This window comes from Dipodomys spectabilis, unplaced genomic scaffold, assembly GCF_019054845.1.
Source record: "Dipodomys spectabilis isolate Male_0828 unplaced genomic scaffold, ASM1905484v1 ptg000378l, whole genome shotgun sequence".
Classification (NCBI taxonomy): domain Eukaryota; kingdom Metazoa; phylum Chordata; class Mammalia; order Rodentia; family Heteromyidae; genus Dipodomys; species Dipodomys spectabilis.
In genome coordinates, this window is record NW_024871055.1 from 22,362 (window position 1) to 30,085 (window position 7,724).

The 7,724-nt window shown below is 41.0% G+C and overlaps 1 pseudogene; it reads left to right on the top strand.

The window, feature by feature from the left end:
• The first annotated feature begins 2,908 nt into the window (after positions 1-2,908).
• LOC122096570 lies at positions 2,909-3,960 on the top strand (annotated as a pseudogene).
• Positions 3,961-7,724: the final 3,764 nt, after the last annotated feature.

Sequence of the window (7,724 nt, forward strand, 5' to 3'; positions counted from 1 at the left end):
ACTTAGGATTACAGGCCTGAGCAACAGGTACCTGGCTTAAGTGTAATTTTGACCTTCTTTATTTTTTTTTCTCTCTCTCAGGAACTGATTGAATGGGTGCTGGAGGAGTTGGCCCAGCATCCCCAATGTAGTTGGAACCAAGGTGGCCCTCTCATTCTGGAGGTGGGCTGTGGGTCAGGAGCTGTCTCGCTCAGTCTGTTGTATCAGCTCCATGAGGTAAGTCCCTCTGTGCCCTGGCTAGACCGTGAACCGTGACAGTTATTCATTGTCTATCTAGCCGTACTGGATTCAGTACTGTGATCAATGACCTTTTCTAGCAAAAATTTCTTGTTAAAATTATGATACATAGCTATGGAATGAAAATTTAATGTCATCTTAAGAGAGTCATTTAGGGTTCTGGGAATGTGGCTTCATGGTAAAGTGATTGCCTAGCATGCATGAAACCCTGGGTTCAATTCCTCCGTAACACATAAACAGAAAAAGAAACACTGGAATTGGTCCTGTGCCTCAAGTGGTAGGAATTGAGCAAAAAAAAAAAAAAAAAAAAAAAGCTGAGGAATAATTCCCAAGCTCTGAGTTTCAGCCCCAGGACTGCCAAAACAAGAACAGCAGCAACAACAACAATGAACATTTAGTTAGTAAATGCAAAATAAAGAATCCAAACTTGGAATATATAATTGTTCCTTCCATATTGATACTTGATAATAGTCACTAATTCATGTACGTTACCTATATTAGGATACTGTGTTGAAAAAAAGTTTTGTTCATTAGCTCAGGGCAATTAATGCCAGGAATGTGCTTAGATGTCAGGTGAAGATTAATTCTGGAAATTCAAAGATTCCAGGATTTTGAGAGGGGTCACTGCTAATCACAATGAGAAGGGTAGTCTAAGTGAGATTTGGAAATCATTTTGACCAGTCATAGCACCAAAAAGGCAGAAGCTAATTAACAGTCATGATAGAAGAGAAGGAATAACTCCAGATGGAAGCAAAAAAATGATAGTAGCTAAGGTATAGCAGAAACAGTTCTAGTGAACCATTTTTGGTTATTGAAGAACTAGTTATCAACTAGGCTTATTCCTCATTGCTTTAGCATTCTAAATCTCTTAGGCTAGATAAATGTGCCTCCTTCTATGCTGTTCTTTCATACCTGATATCCTTTGTTTTCTAAAAATCTGTCTTTCTATATTTCTCTATGAACATTTCCTAATACTAAATACACCTATACATATGTCACAGGATGCTAATGTAAGGGTCCCATAGCTCATGAGTCATTAATGTAACAAAATGGAAAAGGAGGAGATATTTATTGCTACCTCAATTTTTCTGAAAAGCTGCAATGTCATCATTTGGTTCAAATTTCCATTCTCTGTCTACATAGTGTCATTAAGTGAACATAAATGCAAATATGAGCCGGGTGCTGGTCGCTCTTGCCTCTAATCCTAGCTAAAACCAGAGGATTGTGGGTCAAATCCAGCCTGGTCAGGAAAGTCCATGAAACACTTATCTTCAATTAGCCATCAGAAACCCAGAAGTGGTGCTGTAGCTAAAGTGGTACAGCATTCAAGTTGAGCTGAAATGCTGAGAGACAGTGCCCAGGATCAGTGTCCAATCCCCACAATCAACAAAAAAGTGCAAATATGGCTTTAATTTTCCCCCAAAGGAATGATGAAGTCAATATTAATCTTCCCAAAGGATTCAGTGCACCTACTTTTGCTGAGTATGTAGATTTATTGGAGTGATATAGAGAAAGCATTACTTCTATGTGGAACGTGAAGCCACTTCCTTTCTAAATCACGCTTTATAATCACATAATTTTGTAAAAAGGAGAATGGAAGAATTGTTGGGAGCTGACAGTAAAGCTCCAACCTCATTTTGACCCTTGTGCTCACTTGAAGGCACGTACAAGGAACTGGCTTTCATGAAAAACACCAGGTGTCCGGGTGTGCCTTGCTATGTCTGTAGAATTTGTTTTACTTTCTATCAGATGACCTGGTCTTGTTTCTTTCTGCACCCTTGTTTTTATTAAAATTTTCCTTGCTTTTCTGCACTATGGTGACCTTAGGCTACCCCTTGACTTCTAATAGTACAAATAAGGAGAGTTAAAAATAAACGGGGCTGCAGTCTTGAGCTGCAGACCTCCCGACCCCATCCTTTGTCTTATGTCTTTATTTTTCCATCCTCGCCCCCTAAATCAGGAGTCTCTTTCATTGCCAGCTGGTTCCGGCAAGTGGCGCCTGAACAGGGACCCTGAAAACCTGGGATCAAGGCAGAGGACCCCGCTAAGGTAAGAGTACGTGTCCGGAAAAAGAGTGGGTGATAGTATAGTCGGGAGTAAGAAATTATGGGTCAAGGAAACAGCCGCACATTATATGTGCAGGCTCTTAAGGGCATGATTCAACCTCTAGGAGTAAAAGTTGGACAGAGTCAATTAGAGAGCTTCTTTCGCTTTATTGAGGAAGTATTCCCCTGGTTTCCGGAGGAAGGAACCATTAGTTTAGAAACTTGGCAAAAAATAGGAAAAATGATTCAGGAGCATTATGATGCAAGTGGCCCTGAAAAAACCCCAGTGGATGCTTTTACACTTTGGAATTTAGTTCGAGACTCTCTGGACCCCAGACATGAACAAATAAAATTTAATCAGTTGATTAGGAAAGTTGGACAGGGTAACGAGTCTCGCCCTGCCCCAGGAGCACATACTGCTGCCCAAAAGAAATCAAATACATTGATAAAAGTTGAATCTATTGAGTCAGAAAATGAGAAAAATTCAGATGGCTCGGATGCTGAGGAAAAGTCAGATGACTCAGATACTGAGGAAAAAATATATGATGAGCCTATTGAGGATAAAACAGTCCATTTTGAGGAAATGTTAAATTCTTTTATGAAAAAAATTGTCACAGATTGAAGCAATGCAACGACCCCCTTTAAGGGTGAATGTTTGTGAGCCCTCTTTAACAGCTCTAGGGGACTCAGATTTCTTTCTGCCACCCCCTCTGCCTGTTATTCCCCAGGGGCAGTCTACTCGGTCTGCGCAGCTTAGTTGGCCCAGGCCTTTGAAGTTATCTAGTCCTCCTAATGATGAATTCCCTCTTGGGACAGGGGCTATTTGCCCTCCCAGGCATAGTGCCTTGCAGCTCTCATTAGCACAGGCTGATCAAAGAGGGGAGGATATTTCTGGTTTTCATTTATTTCCTGTAATGGAGGACCAAAACCAACAAAGAACTCACCAACCTATTCAATTTAAACAAATAAGAGACTTGAAAAACGCTTGCGCTCAATATGGGCCTACAGCTCCATTTACGCAGGTAATTTTGGAAACATTGTCCACTGATGCTTTATGATTGGAAACAATTAGCCAGAGCTTATCTTAGTGGAGGAGATTACTTGTTGTGGAAGTCTGAATTTGTGGAACAGTGTCAGGCCACAGCAGAGGTTAATAGGGCTAATAATATACCTACTACTTTTGCAAAGCTTGCTGGGGAAGGTGCTTATAATGACATCCATACCCAGTTAAATTACCCTGTGGGCACATATGCTCAGATTAATGCCGCTGCTAAGCGTGCCTGGAAGAAACTTCCTAACTCTAATAAGACTGAGGATCTTTCTAAAATTAGACAAGGACCAGATGAACCTTATCAAGACTGTCTCTCGGTTACTAGAGGCAACAAGCCGTCTCATCCAAGATGGGGATGCCGGTATGGTTCTTGTACAATTGGCATATGAAAATGCTAATGCAGCTTGCCAAGCAGCCATTAGACCACTTAGAAAAAAAGGAGGAATAACTGATTATATTCGGCTCTGTGCTGACATTGGCTCATCCTATATGCAGGGCCTCACACTGGCTGCTGCACTTCAGGGACAAACCATAACTGAATTCCTCCGCTCTCCCCAGGGAGGCAAAAATGGAGGAAGATGTCCCCGAATTGCAGGATCTCCTGGCAGCTGTTTTTCTTGCGGCTAAATGGGCCATCTAATAACTCAATGTCCTAATCAGAAAAAGGGAGCTAAACTAAGGAGATGCCCCCGATGTAATAAGGGAAGACATTGGGCCAGGGATTGTAAATCTGCTTTTGATAGTGCTGGCCATCCGATTCTGGAAAACTGGCAGAGGGGCCAGCCCCTGGCCCCTCAACAAAAAAACGGGGCAGCCCCGTCCTTTTCACGGCTTCAAGCCTACCTGCTGGCAACCAACAGCAACAACAACAAACGGTTTCCAGTCTCCTCAGAGCAACCCCAGGAAGTGCAGGATTGGACCTCTGTTCCTCCACCTACACAGTATTAACTCCTGAGATGGGAGTTCAAGCTCTGCCTACGGGCATAGTTGGCCCCATTCCAAAAGGAATTGTTTGTCTGTTATTAGGCCGCAGTAGCTTGGAATTGAGAGGCCTACATATTACCCCAGGAGTGATATATCAAGTCTATACTGGAGAAATAAAAATTATGGCCTCAGCGCCTACTGGAGTTATATCTATTTCTGCTGGGCAAAGAATCACTCAGCTGGTCCTAGTTCCTTTAATCTCTGTTGGGAATTCTGTTACTTCTGTCCCTAGAGGCACAAAATATTTTGGGGCCTCAGATGTAATTTGGATTCAAAATATAAAACAAGGAAGGCCTGAACTTATAATTTATATTCAAGAAAAGCCTTTTCAAGGTGTGCTGGATACTGGAGCATATGTATCTGTAATAGCGAAAAAATATTGGCCTTCTCACTGGCCCCTTATTGTCTCTCTCACATCCTTAAAAGGAATTGGCCATGCTATAGATCCACAGCAATGCAGTGCTATTCTCAATTGGAAAGATGATGAGGGCCATTCTGGAACTTTTCAGCCTTATGTGCTGGATCATTTGCCCATTAATTTGTGGGGGAGAGATATTATGGAAAAAATGGGAGTTTATTTGTTTAGTCCAAATGATGTAGTCACTCGACAACTCTTAGATCAAGGACTGTTACCTTCAGGGGGACTAGGGATTGATCAACAAGGCATTCGAGAGCCCATTCAGCCACAGCCCCGACCAAATAGACTAGGTTTAGGATATTTTTAGCGGGGGCTGCTGCTCATCCTGCCCCTCACGCCGATCCTATTACATGGTTATCAAAAACTCCGGTGTGGGTGGATCAGTGGCCCCTATCAAATGAAAAGATTATTGTTGCCCAGCAGCTGGTGCAGGAACAGCTGGAATTGGGCCATATAGCTCCCTCTACTTCTCCATGGAATTCACCTATTTTTGTTATCAAAAAGAAATCTGGAAAATGGAGACTTCTTCAAGATCTCCGGCGAGTAAATGTCACTATGGAACTTATGGGGCCATTACAACAAGTTTTGCCCTCCTCAATGGCCATTCCACAAAATACATACAAAATAATAATTGATTTAAAAGACTTTTTATACCATACGCCTTGCCTCTCAAGATTGCAAACGTTTTGCATTTAGTGTCCCTTCTACTAATTTTAAAGAACCCATAAAACGGTACCATTGGTTAGTATTGCCTCAAGGCATGGCAAATAGCCCCACCTTGTGTCAAAGTTTGTAGCGCGGGCTCTTTCTTTTACTCGCCAAAAATTTCCTTCCGTTTATATTATTCATTATATGGATGATATATTGTTAGCTCATTTAAACCCTACAGTACTACGACAAGTTTTTGGACAATTAAAACTAGACCTTACCTCTTTTGGATTAATTGTAGCCAATGATAAAGTGCAAGAGCATCCTCCGTTCACTTAACTTGGTTATATTTTGGGTCCTTATTATTTTACTAGTCAAAAATTACAGATTAAAACTTCTCATTTGCCTACTTTACATGGTTTTCAGAAATTTCTGGGAGATATTAATTGGCTTTGCCCTTATCTTAAATTATCTACAGCTGAATTAAAACCTTTATTTGATTTGTTAAAAGGAGACCCTAACCCTGCATCCCTCAGAGAATTAACAATTGAAGCGGCTAAAGCTTTAAAAATAGTAAATTCTGCTATCTCTTCCCAAAATGTAAATTATATTGATTATTCAGCTCCTTGGGAAGCTTATATTTTAACTACACCTCATTCTCCCACAGCGGTCCTCTGGCAGAAGGGACCCCTTCTATGGCTTTCTTTATCTGCTACTCCTTCAAAAGTATTAACTCCTTATTATGAATTGGTGGCTACTTTAGTTCACATGTGCCGTGTGGAATCTTGTAAATATCTTGGACGAGATCCACATGTTATTTACATTCCCTATACATTACAACAGCAGGAATGGCTTTATTTTCATTGTGATTCCTGGGCTATTGCTTGGGCTAACTTTATGGGCACAATTTCACATCATTATCCCTCTAACAAATTGCTTCAATTTGCCTCTTTTTATACTTTCATATTTCCTCACGTGGTATCTTTATCACCTCTTTCTATGGCTGCCTTAGTGTTTACAGATGGATCATCTAATGGAATGGCTGCTCTTACTATTGATGGAAATACTACATCCTGGGATACTGGTCTTTCTTCAGCCCAGGAAGTTGAGCTTCAAGCAGTTTTACAAACCCTTACGTTTCTGCCTACTAGTGCTTTTAATTTATATTCAGATAGTCATTATGTTATTCGAGCCCTTCAGGTTATTGAAACTGTCCCCTTTCTTGGAACAGCAAATTCCACTATTCAAACTCTTTTTCGCCAAATAGAGCTTCTTCTTCACTCTCGCACTTGTCCATGTTATTTTGGATTTATACGTGCCCATACTAAACTTCCTGGTCCATTAAGTGAGGGCAATGCTATTACAGACAAGACTACTCAAGTTTTTCTTACTCAAATTGATTTGGCAAAACAATCACATGCCATCCATCATCAAAACAGTCGTGCTTTACGCCGACAATTCCAAATCACTCGTGAGGCAGCTCATCAAATTGTAAAGACCTGTCCTAGTTGTACTACTTTCTTACCAGTGCCCTCCATTGGAATTAACCCTCGAGGTTTAGTTGCCAATTAGATCTGGCAAATGGACATTACTCATATTCCATCCTTTGGACGGCTTCGCTTTGTTCATGTTACTATACTTATTCTAATTTTATTATAGCTACTCTCGTAGCTGGGGAGACTAGCAAGCATTGTATTTCCCATTCTCTGCTTTGTTTCGCCACTATGGGACTTCCTAAATATATTAAAACTGACAATGGTCCTGGATATGTCGGACAAGCTTTTCAAAATTTTTGTAAACCTTAACAGATTATTCACTCTACAGGTATTCCCTATAATCCTCAAGGTCAAGGAATTGTTGAACTAGCTAATGGTTTGCTCAAACATCAAATTTTTAAATTAAAAGGTGGGGAATTATACCCCATCTCTCCTGTTAATATTCTTTCTCATGCTTTGTTTGTACTCAATTTTTTAAACTTAGATTGTAATGGTCTTTCTGCAGCACAGCGGTTTTGGGAAAAAAGAGAGCAAAGAGTTTTTGCTCAAGTAAAGTGGAAGGATCCGTTAACAGGTGCTTGGCATGGGCCCAATACGGTTTTAACATAGGGTCGAGGATATGTTTGTGTTTTCTCACAGGAAGAAAATGACGCCAGCTGGTTGCCTGAACGCTGCGTTAGGATTGTGGAGACTCATGCAGATGACACAAACGCTGACCCATTGGGCTTACATGCCGGATTCCCCGACTGTGCACCCAGCCAACTGGGAGGGAGTTGACGTACTCATTCATGTTAATAGATCAGCATACGGTACAGCCCCCGATCCTTTCATCCAATATATAAAAA